Consider the following 13,203-nt stretch of genomic DNA (forward strand, 5'->3'; position numbering starts at 1 on the left):
TGCCTTCCGAATTTTGCAGTCATAACTCGCCCATTACTTACGTTTTTACTGCCTCGGACACATTATTTGCGTGTAAAGGATAATGCATTACCCTTTATTTCTTAATTATATTTATAATATTACTTATAATTACAAAATCTGGCCTTGTTACACTCAGAAATGTGTTTTTGTAAAATAATAATAAGTGAATTCATGAACAATTAGGATTATTACTAGGGGTTCATTCATATATTTTCATGACTAAACGATAAAGCCTGAGGGCATAAACAACGTTTAGTCATGAAAATATATGAATGAACCCAGTCCCCGTTCATACATTGAAGCACAGTGGTTGAAGCGCATTAGCTATGCAAATTTCAATGTGCGCATGCCCAGACTGCCGATCGAAATTATGTACAGTGTCAATGGAGCAGTTTTGTTTTAGTGTACGTAGGCATGATCACAAAATTTTCAAGTAGGATATTTCACATGGAAATTATTTGGTTTAAAAAGGTGATTATTTAACTTAAACAATGAGGGGTCAACCATGTCTGTCAGGTCAAAAATCAGCTAAGTTATGGACAAATGTCCATTCTGCATTTTTCTGGGGCTTAAGAGTAAAAAACAAAACAAAAAATTAGGGGGTGATACATGTGATACCTCTAACCTCTTCCCCAATCTCACATGTTCGCTAAAAAGATTGCCAGCGCTCAAATTGGATAGTAAAATTAGCCTGCACTCAACTTGGGCTAGCTACAACCGTGGCTAGGCATAATTATTATGAGTGTGTTGGTGTTAACATGTTAAAGCAGTGCCATAATCAAATGTAATTTGTGCAGGGAGTGTCTTTTGGAATTTGCAGGAGAGCATTAAATAGCTCTTCTGGAGCTTTCAAGGATAGCTGTTTAGAGCATTTACAATAGAATGCGAGGAGAGAATGGTCAACTACATGTAAGGAGAGCTAAAAACCACTCTCCTATCAGATTTAAGGAGAGCAGTATCACTCTCCTCAAAAGGCAGTCCCTGATTTCTGTGTACATGTAATACTGTTGGGGTATTCTGGAATGTAACATTGTTATAATTATATTCCCAAATTATTTTTATATAATTATTATAACATGACGTGTATATGGAATGAGCGGTTTATACCAAAACAATTTGGAAACATCTCACTTGTAACAAAAGTGAGGAAAAATTCAAAATATTATCATTTCACTTTGTTTTTGCATGAATTTCCAGTTGTACAATGTATACGTATACATACATATGTATACGTACATATGTAGCCCCATTAGGTCATGTTTTTTATGTTGGGCACCAGTTACGTTGCATGTGTATTTTTCAAACAAATCACATGCTTTTACAGGTTTGGTTCTATAACTTCAAAAGTTTACATTAGAACCCAATAAAAGTATATATTCTGAGAGCATATACTCAGACGATTTCAGAAACCATACAATGGGAGTAATTATACAGGGTGACCCATATAATATACATGGTGTAACAAGCAAAATAAGAATGAAAATATTAATTCAGTTAGGAGTGTCACCCCTCGACGTACATTGATAATGTAAAGTTTTGACACATGTTTAATATAGTTAACTTAATTGCCCACCTAGCCATATGGAACTTTTAGCGGTCATGTACTTCAATTATGTAGATACAGGGTGGTCAACAATCTGTCAATATTTATATAAATTTCTTTAAAACACCCCTTATCTGGCACTGGAGATGCAAATTTTCATGATTGAGGCATGTAACTAGATGTACAACAAGCTCAACAATCCAGTTTTGAAAGTTAAAAGAGAATTCGACAAAGCGTTTTCGTAAAAATTGACTTTTTGGATCAAAATTGAGGATGAGGGCACTCTTACAGATTTGTCGCAAACTTTCTATGTTTTACTAGTTTTTAGTTTACTGAAGTAAAGAGGATCACAACCAAGGTCGGCTCAAGAAATTTGAGCCTTTTATTGACTTTTTGGATCAAAATTGAGGATGAGGGCACTCTTACAGATTTGTCGCAAACTTTCTATGTTTTACTAGTTTTTAGTTTACTGAAGTAAAGAGGATCACAACCAAGGTCGGCTCAAGAAATTTGAGCCTTTTATCATGTTTCGTTTGTCCGTAGCATCCTTTTGAATGTTGCCTACATTAAATCCCTATTAAATACATAGAGGTCAATGAACTTTATTAATGTAGCAACAAGTAAGTAATTTTTAATTGTCTAATTAACAAATACTGAGGCAATGAATACTAAAACATGATATCACTTGGCTGAGATCAAGTACAGAAACAAGTAGAAATCCATCAATAATGTTTATTGAAGATCATGTGGCGGAGGATCACCATTGTACAGCATTGTGATCCTCCACCACATGATCCTCCACCACATGAGCCACCCCTGACTAATTAGACTTAACGAGTTACAGTAATTAGTACAAATGAAAATCTTTAATATTTGTTTCAGAAATTGAAAGACCAATGTCTAAGGAAAAAAATAGTACTAAACAAGCTCATAATAAATATCAAATAAACAAGCTACATGCATGTAAACACGTCTTGATAAGTAAGAATGCAACAGAGCCGCCCTTTTTAGGTGCCCAGTATAAAAAACATGACATATTGACACAAGGCCATGCAGATCATACATTTGGCTGAAAATAGGTCAATAAATTGAAGGGTTGCCCTTACAATAGGTGGGTTTTTTTTTCTTGTTGCCTGTCTCACTATTTTCCTCTTTTCCCCCAGGAAATCGGCTGCAGTGTTATGGGGAGGCGCAGCAGCAATCTTAGGTTTATATTACACAGATTGGCAAGTTGTTATGAATAAAGTACCCTTCTATGGTGGCAAATTTAAAAAAGCAGATGATGAAGGAACACAATAATTTAGTCCTTCCTGTTGCTGTGTGACAATATTTAAGGTATGTATCATTTCTTCTCAGTGGTGTAGCGATGGTCGGGGGCAAGGGGGGGGGCGTGCCCTGGGCATGAGGTGGGAGCTGAATTGGCCAATTCAGCATCGATTCTCTGCGGTAACCGGACATTTCATCCCCTCGCATTTTCATCCCCTGGACATTTCATCCCCTCGCATTTTCATCCCCTGGACATTTCATCCCCTCATGTTAAAACGCTATTGTAGCTTCTTTGAGCGTGACAGAATATTATTATGTAGTGCATGGTGGGGATACAGCTAGATAAGATGGTCATGATGGTCTGAGACTAGGTATTTTCGTCTCAGAGTATGGTCTTTTGGGCACAAATGCTCAAAGTCTATAGTTTTTACACGGGAACCCTTCTTGATCGTTCATCTTTTGTTCTAGTCTTTTAAAGGCTTAATGTACGATTTCCTTCAAATTTTAAATTTGTCATTATATACTCAAAATGCCGAAATAAAACTAGTAATAATGATCGAGAATGGTTTCTGTCCATTTTGAGCTGAAATAACGAGGTAACGTGAAAGAAACACTGCTTGTTATTTTGGCCGTTTAACACGCAGTTCTATGGGCGGACATAAAGTCACTGAATTTCTTGAATTATGACTTTATGTCGAACTTTGCTCTGTTTACCTACAAACGCAACAAATTTGGCTGATTCCATTTAGGTGCAAGTTGTGACACGTGTAAACATTACAAATATGCAAAAAAAATCAGGTTTGAAAAAAATTAACCAAATTCATATTATAAGATCGTACATTATGACTTTAATTTGATTTAGTGGTATAAATGTACCAAATATGTACATTATGACTTTAATTTGATTTAGTGGTATAAATGTACCAAAACCTGGACCACCTCCTCCTCACAATTAAGTTGCGCTTTTCTCACCACGGGTTACGACTTACGAGCCGTAGAACCTCCGGGCATGGAATTAAAGCTCGGTGGTACTGGTATAGGGTCTTTTGGTGAAGTTTTTTTAGTCCTTCCCCGGTAGTTCTTCATTCTTAAGTTTCTCTCTTGCTTTCTTCTCTCTTTCAATTCAATATCAATTCAATTCAATTTCTTTTTTCTATCTCATATAACAATATATATCATAAAACAAGATATTACATATTAAATATAATTAAAGGTTAGTAAATACAAGATATCATAAATATCAAAAAAAAAATTTATAATAGCAACTACATTTTAAATACATGAGATGTGGATGCCATCAAAACGCTAGGCGTGAGGCTGATAACATTATATTATAGTATACATTAGAAAAAACATATAGATGTATAAATAAATTAACTTGAATAAATGAACTAATGTATCAATGAAATAATAATAACATTAAGAGGATGTGATATTACTTAGGTACACGCGTGTACCCCATGAATATAATGAACAAATATTCATCGGTTTTATTATATTCATTATAACTTTCAATATGACTAGTGTGCAGAAAGCTTTTTTTTAAATCGCACCTTATCAGTGATAAGACTCTGGTTGTATTACAGATTCCCGAATGATAATATAGTTATATATAGATTCCATCATTGATTAATAGCACACCAGTCAATGATTGAAAGAATTCAACTTCCTGTAACCATTCGGCTATTGTTCCTATTGTATAACATGACATTGCGCTAATCACCTCATCAAGTGGACAATATAAAAATATTGCCATGATCCTTCCATTCTATGATCCTTCCATATGCAGACATATTTATCAATAAACAATAAACAGATAAATAGTTTTAAAAATGTACTTATTTTGTTAGATGAACAACTTTAAGTAAATAATTAATTAATAAATAAATAAATAAATAAATAAATAAATTAATTAATTAATTAATTAATTAACAATACATAATAAATACATAAATAACAGGAAAAAAGAGTATACACTTAACATAACAATAATAAATAGTCTGAGCTATCAACAAAAAACCCACAGTAAATAATAATAATGATAATAATAATAATATGGCTAATAATATTAACAATAATAGTAATAATATAATGATAACATAACAATACTCACAGTAATAACAAAAGGTATGCACTGTTCAATTTAGGTAAATTCATTGAATGTATAAACTATTATTAACTATTAGTCTATTATAGGCCCTGCTGCCATTCAACATCGATCGATTTTATATATGTGTGATCAGCTGGTGATAGCTCATACAGAACACGGTGCATACATTGGATAAATAAGATTATTAATTTCCTTATATTAGTTCCTTCTAAGTTCAAGATTCTAAACAATTATTATATTCATATGCATTCTTGATTCACTGTCACGCTCAAAGAACGCTACAATAGCGTTGTAACACGAGGGGATGAAATGTCCAGGGGATGAAATGTCCAGGGGATGAAGTGTCCAGTATTCGATTCTGCACCCCTCCAAGCGATGAATGTCAAAATTTCCGCTAGTGATGTACTGATCACAGGTAGCCCGGATTGGTATCTTCTGAATCTGAATGATTTTGGCCACTCGCGTAGATTTCATTTAGCAAAGACATGGTGAATCCAGCACCTTTTGGCGACAGAATAAGTTTATGGTACAATGTGTGTGAAAAATGTTGCCATATTGAATATATACACCAGGCACAAAAAGAAACTCGTCAGTTACATGTACATGTATATTCATCCTTGCTGTTCAAGAACTTGATAATTTTGGATTATTTTGAAATATGTGATGCGATCAAGCAAAATGAGTCGGATGTCGGGAATATTGATTTTGAGATATAATCAATAATAGTATTCAGCTTCCTTTGCATTTTATTGTTCTGAGCAACACTAAAATGGTTATATCTCTGGAACCATAAGTCTAATTATAATGGGGTTTTCAGCAAAATAAAGCTCTGAGAATGGCTCATATAATGAGATTGAAAACTGAAATTTGATTTTGATCGACATCAGACTCATTTTGCTTGATCGCATCACATATACATTTTGTTAATTGGACTTTTCTTTCTCATTTGACACCCTGTTCGTGAACATTGAGCAAGAATTGACCAAGATATGCGCCCAAACTCTCAAACCCCAAAATGAAAAGTTGCAATTTTAACGATTCAATTGTGCCTGTTACATTGTGTGCTTTATTGATTGGCCCGTGGTGCTTGTGTGCAATACAACGACGCGTTCCCATTGAAAGTCGTTGAAATGCAACTTTTGATTTTGGGGTTTGAGGCTTTGAGGCGCATATCTTGGTCAATTCTTGTTCGCTTTTCACGAACAGGGTGTCAAATGAGAAAGCAAAAGTCCAATTAACAAAATGTATATATTTCGGAATAATCCAAAATTATCAAGTTATTGAACAGCAAGGATGAATATAACTGACGAGTTTCTTTTTGTGCCTGGTGTATATATACTGGTAGGAAACTAGGAAACACCTTACTTTCACCCTTGAAGGCCAAAAAGGAAGGTCCTGATGAAATCTCATGAATGCCCATAATCATATGCTAGAAATTGGTGTGTGAAATTCATCTGCCCTATTCTTCTTACTCATATTTTAACATGAATCCATCTAAAAAAAACATCTTACTGGTAATTTCATGTTGGAAGACCGCTAATATTGTATTAAAAATCGGTGTGATCTTAAATTTTTTTATCGTCCATTTGCACCAAGGTTTTGGTCAGCCATACGACGGGCTAATCTAATTTTAGACTTGTAAGTAGATTTAATGGATTTTGAAAATAGATGATTTTAAGGATATTTGAACTTGGGACTAATTCAAAATGACATGTAAAGGCCAAATCAGGTCATATTTGAACCCAGTGACCCTTCCATGGGTAGGCCTATAGACAAGTTGTTTTATATTTGAGGGTCAAATTTAGGTATAGATTGGACGGGTGGTTTCTGATTTCTGGCTAAGACTCCGATTTGCACTTACATGTACATCAATATATTGTCAAAATCTAAATGGGTGGAAAAGCTGAATGGGAAATTGAATGGTTAATAGTTTTGACAAATCAGTTTTACTTTATTGTCAGTCTTTTCATTTGCCAAATTGTGTTAAATTGCGGAAGAGAAGAGAACTTACAAAAATGAATGTCTACTCATTACTTGCATGTTTTTGGTTTTTTTTCTTTTTTCAGATTAGATATATGACGACATGAACTTTCTACTCGCCAAACTCCCTCATCCGACTTGTACTGTACTTGCCTGTTTGCAGTGACTTTGTAATGCACACTTGGATATAATAATGAAAGCAAAAATGATGTTTTCTGACTGGAGGAACTGGATAGTTGTGATAAACCTAGAACATACACGTACTTGCTTGACTCTATGTAACTGAACTTCATGAAATTGAACAATGTAAAACTGGACTTCATAATGTAAAACTGGACTTCATGACTTGAAAATCCTATATTACAAATTATTTGTATCACCTTGATACACTCTGTATCATAAACTTCATCACAATAGCACTTAAAGGGGCTCGGTCACTCACCTTTGCACAGTATTTTTGTGGGACCTCAGAGCACACTAGACACACCAAATTGCATTCTGAATACGAGGAATGTCCTCAAATAATTTAGATTTTTTTTTAATTTGTGAATTTAACATTTAAAAAGTAAACTTTACAAATCTAATGATATGTACATCAAGTGTATGTAGCTGGGAGGAAAAACTGACTATCGTAATTTGTATGACAATTTTGACCTGTCATATTAAATTATTGAAAAATTCAAAATTTTCATATGATGGTCGGCTTTACCTCCCAGCTACATAAAGTTTGTTTTTGAGGACTGTTAAATAATTTGCTATAAAATATGTATTATATCGCAAATTTCAAAATTATTTTATATCATCAGGACATACATGTATGATCCTCACATTCAGAATGCAATTTGGTGTAGCTCAAGATCCCACAAAAATTACAGTGCATATAGGTGGATGACCGAGCCTTGAAAGATGTTTTTTAGTTGAGATTGTTTTACATGTAAGTATTTAATGGCCACTTTCTTGTACCCAAAGAGGTCATTATTAGAGCCTAGCTCTGCCATTTTTGTTTGTCATTCATGAAGGGCAAAATAGTGTACATGTACCATATTGTTTGTTTATGCAAAAATTGCCATGTGATGGTGTGAGTAAGCTTAAACTTGCATCAGTCAACACTCAAACTTTCATCCAGGGGATTCCAGGTCATTGCCTAATTATGGTAGAATTTCGCAAGATTTTTGTTTGATGATGCACTTACAATGTACATATACGGATGTAATTTTGTTACTGGTAAATAATGTTCTCAAGACAGATCCAAATAATTTTGTTGTATTTACTGTAAAAATGTTGTGTTCCAGGCGGTTCCGTGTGCACTGCCATCTTGAATTCGAACCCGGAAGTGAGCGATTCATCCAAAGTTTGATGCCTATTTTGAAGCTTTTTTCCACTGAAAATTCCCTTCTAATAAACGCCCCCAGTTGGAAAAATGCAACACCCTCAGGGCATTTAATACAAACAATACAGTATTATCCCATGCATGACAATCCATTATGGCAAATTTTGGAGCCTGGAGTGACTCTCGATCTAGTAACCTCTCTGGTTGAACATGTAACACAGAAATATATGTAGGCATGATGGTACCAAGTAATAAGGCTTAACATGGTCAAAAAACATGCAAAGCTTGTGGTTGGAATTAAGTTCATGAAAAATTACTTGCATGCTATCACACATTCTCTTGGTGGTGTTTTATGTATGTGACATGATCAAGCAACAGGGTTGCCCTGGACTCCTGATACACAAATCAGTTTTCATTTTATATGATTTCTTCTCAAATCAGTTTGAATTCCAATAAATGATTCATTTAGCATGATTGCATCACATAAGCATGACTGAGCTATGAAAAGTGTTGGTTTGCTCCAAGAATCCCTTGCACACAAAAGTGACATTACGCATCGTAACTCATGAACAATATAAAACTTTACAATGCAAGATATTGTTTGATAACAACTTTTATTCATTATGTGTAAAAGAAGGCTACATGTACAATGTAAATTGTGACAACACTTCAAAATTTAGGTGGTACCTGTATCAGCTATTGAACTCCATTGATCAGAAGAGCAACTAATTGTAAGATTGTTTTAAAAAGCAAAGCAAACAGCACTTAACTCCATCATATATTTCTCATCAAATAAAAATAAAATAATTGTTTATGTTGAATGCAACAATAGTATATGAATCAACAAAATTATAATTATAATTAAGCTGCAAACCTTACAATTTCTTTGCATTGTCCAATCTACACCAGGCACAAAAAGAAACTCGTCAGTTATATCCATCCTTGCTGTTCAATAACTTGATAATTTTGGATTATTCTGAAATATACATTTTGTTAATTGTACTTTTCTTTCTCATTTGACACCCTGTTCGTGAACATTGAGCAAGAATTTACCAAGATATGCGCCTCCAAACTCTCAGACCCCAAAATGAAAAGTTGCAATTTTAACGATTCAATTGTGCTTACATTGTGTGCTTTATTGATTGGCCCATGGTGCCCGTGTGCAATACAACGATGCGTTCCCATTGAAAATCGTTGAAAATGCAACTTTTGATTTTGGGGTTTGAGGCTTTGGAGGCGCATATCTTGGTCAATTCCTGTTCGTTTTTCAAGAACAGGGTGTCAAATAAGAAAGCAAAAGTCCAATTAACAAAATGTATATTTCAGAATAATCCAAATTTATCAAGTTATTGAACAGCAAGGATGAATATAACTGACGAGTTTCTTTTTGTGCCTGGTGTAGATGCCCCAAAGCATAAACAAATGACAAAGAATCTAATGTCCAATAATTCAATTTTGCAATCTTCTCAAATATGCCTTGGGGAATCTTGTTATCAACTGATATTTATATTTATTTGAAGCCAGGCCATTTGGAAAGACTCCCAAAGCACATTTGAGGAGACTGCCCCCAAATAAAAAGTTGTTGATATGTCGTTTTAGTATTTGAGTATAATATCAAATCTGAAAACACACAAATGTAATATGCCAGAAAATTTTTGAATGTTTGATTGAAAATCAATATGATGCATGCTGCATGGAGTGCTCGGAGAAAGTGTTTAATAGATGAAGCAATTAAATTGTTTAACTGTGTTGTAATTCTTTGTTTCTTTTGCATCATTTATTATCAGAAGTGGGCATCGTTCATGGTTAGCCCCTGGAGATAAGATCAAGGATCTTGTAAATTGTCTACAATATGTCCATTCAGCTCAGCAACAAATGATTAAATAGCATTTTGCTACATGTATGCTTTTGCAGCTCAAACATGTCCTGCTAGGAATATCTGAAGGTTATTCTTGTAGTTTGCTCAAATTGTACTGTTCTCAGCATGGTAAGAGCAACTGATAATTACCCATTGCTGCTTCACTTGAACTTAAAAAGGTTTTTGGTTTTAGTGTGCACACTGTGAAATGGTCACTTGCATAATTGAACTTTTCTGTAAATCCCATAAGCCTTTGCGGGTAGAGATGTCGCCATTTGACATCACACCGATGCACATCGTTTAGCTATCATCATTACTGCGCACTACAAGGCAGTGATGTGTGATGCCAAATGACCACATCTCAAGTCTACCCTACCCGCAAGGGCTTACATCCTGATTTACCGAAAATGTCAATTATATTTTAAGATACTGAAATTCCCTGAAACAAGCAATTCAGAATTTGGATCATGCATTTCACAGAAATCTAGCATGCACCAGACCTCAGTGTAGGGCATCGTCATTGGCACTCCAAATTTTGGCTGATACAAATTGAGTACATGCTAATTTTAAAAGGGGGTCACAAACTCATGAAAATGGAGCTGGTGACAGTTTCTGCTGCAGTGGGTTACCCTCTGCACGTTTCATAGTGAAATAATCTGGTCAAGCATTGAAACTGCATGGGAGCCATTCCATGTCAACTCCAAGGATGTCTCATCAATTATATACAGAAAAAGAAACAAATTGAAGAGGTGCTGCGGTGCACATCCCTGGAGTTGACATGGATTGGCTCATGGATATAACCACCACCTTGCATTGTAACTACATGGGCATAACAACCTCTGCCATTTTTTCTCAATTTGACATGACCCCCTTTTAGAATTGAATACATGAATCCAAAACCCACCCAAGTCCATGGGAAGTGATTTTGAGAAAAAAAAACGTGTATTATTTTAATTCCTTCAGTTAGATTTACCTGGTCAATATGGTAAGTTGTACGTGCAAATGGGTGGGTTAAACTGTATTAGGTATGACGATTAGCATTTCAGGGACTTCGTGGGGTTCATTTTAAATTCAGGACTTGGGTGGTTTTTTGAATCATATACAAAGACAATAATGTTGGAATGATATTACCACTAGTAAGATAATACAAAATAAAGCACACAGTTATGTATAATGTTGATAAGCATTCTGCCATGTAATATAAACCACACACTTTCCTTGATTAAACCCATTTTTTTTTCAAAAGTCACTCTCCAGCAATGAAGATGTTACAAGTGGACTTTTATACATACTGGATTTCAATCAATATGTTACAAGACTCAAATCATGGACTTGGGTTGATTCTTTCATACATGCTATTTTTCACATGCTCAATAGACACAGAGGATGAATTTGAGCTGTTCTTTCATACATATGACAGGCCTATGTATAGCAACAATTTCCCATGCTTAACTCAATTTGGCCAAAGTATGGACTTGGGTGGCTTTTGTATTCATATATTCAATTACATGTAGCATCCTCATTCCTCAAATTCAAAGTCGAGTGCATAAGTGTGAATACAAATTCAACTTTTTTAATGATTGCACTTTATACAAAAAAATTTGCATTTCAAATGACATTGCCCCTCAACCTCAATTGTGTGCAATTTGGTGACCCAAAGTTATTTCCAGGCCTGCTATACTCCGTAAGTGCTTGTGAAAAATGCAATTTATCTGATCAATCAAAAAACACTAGATCTCCCAGTTGTGAAAAAGACATTGCAATTCACATGTTTCACTGACGGGAAATGTTCAACATTTTAAAAGAAACTTTCCCAGCTCTTCAAACATCAATCATAACTTGCACTATTCATATACTGACCAATTGACTATCATAATAAGCCATAGTGGTACTAATGTACATTGTACAATGTACATGGTGTACTGGCATAAAAGCATGAATCATGATTCCATGGCAAATTTATAAAAATAATTGCATCTTGGGCAAAACTATTCCTGTTGCGCTTCATTTTCGTTAGTCCTTTCAGATGAGTCCATTGTGGATTGTTCACTGAAATTCTGATCAGATTTTGACTGTTCAATTTGCTTGTTCAATTGTTCCGTCATCTGCTCTGCCCTATATCGTAGAATTAATGGTTTGTAGATGTACATGCCACTTGCCACACCAACGATAGTAACCACTGCTATCTGATGAAATGGAATTCCCCTCATGATGTTCAATGTTGTTGTGTTCACCAATATCCAACACTAGCACTGAAAAAACAAGAGAACAGAACAGAAATGCATACATGTATATTCATTTTAATATTTTTAACTGTTAAATGATCAATTCAACCCTTACACTACCATGTACAGCAAACAAATAAAAGCAAGTGGTTCCTGCTGATTGCATGACATGCAAGTTTTCACCTCAAATGGTCCACTAATAACATAGTATATTTGGCAGAACAGGGCACATATATTTTAACAGGGCCATTGAGAAATATGTGACCAGCTCCAACAAAACCCGAAACAAGCCGCCAGACATGTTTTTGAGTTACAGGCCTGTAAAGTGTGCTGAAGCTTGTGGATCAACGTCTAGGCGTTGTGCCTTGTGCCTTGTGCGTAGCGCACTACTGCGCTTTTTTTTTAAAGATGTAAAAAAAAAAATCTTAATTTCGTTTTATTTGACTGTGGGCCTACATGTACATGGACTTTCAAATTCTTGAAAGTACTTATTAAAAAGAGGTATATTTAATCAATAATTAACAGTTGAACTATGATAATCCCTATTCAATCCTGTGTAAGGCAAGAAACCAATTTATAGCTGATTACTCAGAATAGCAACTTGGAAAAAATATCAAGGTATCACTTACAAAATTATCCATATCTTGAAAAGTATTGATGCTATTTATAATTTTGGTATCATTTAAATATTGCCTAGCGCTTACATTTTTATTCAAATCATGAAATGTCAAAAATGTGACTTATTCCTGGTTTTGTCAGAGCGGGTCACATGTGGGCTTTCTACTGATGTGATAGCAAATGTTGATGGAGAAAAAGCCAAGATGAGGTTGTTGATCAGACCGTCCTTCTTGAGACACCAGACAGACCTTA

General features: G+C 34.8%; 1 long non-coding RNA gene across 1 annotated transcript; it reads left to right on the plus strand.

Moving 5' to 3' along the window:
• Positions 1-6,533: 6,533 nt before the first annotated feature.
• Positions 6,534-10,005, plus strand: LOC140159341 (uncharacterized). The gene is made up of 2 exons (XR_011859872.1): positions 6,534-6,578; positions 7,007-10,005. It is a non-coding gene; the product is annotated as an uncharacterized lncRNA (long non-coding RNA).
• The last annotated feature ends 3,198 nt before the right edge of the window (positions 10,006-13,203 follow it).

The sequence above is a fragment of the Amphiura filiformis genome, chromosome 8 (genome assembly GCF_039555335.1).
Source record: "Amphiura filiformis chromosome 8, Afil_fr2py, whole genome shotgun sequence".
In the NCBI taxonomy this organism is placed as follows: Eukaryota; Metazoa; Echinodermata; class Ophiuroidea; order Amphilepidida; family Amphiuridae; genus Amphiura; species Amphiura filiformis.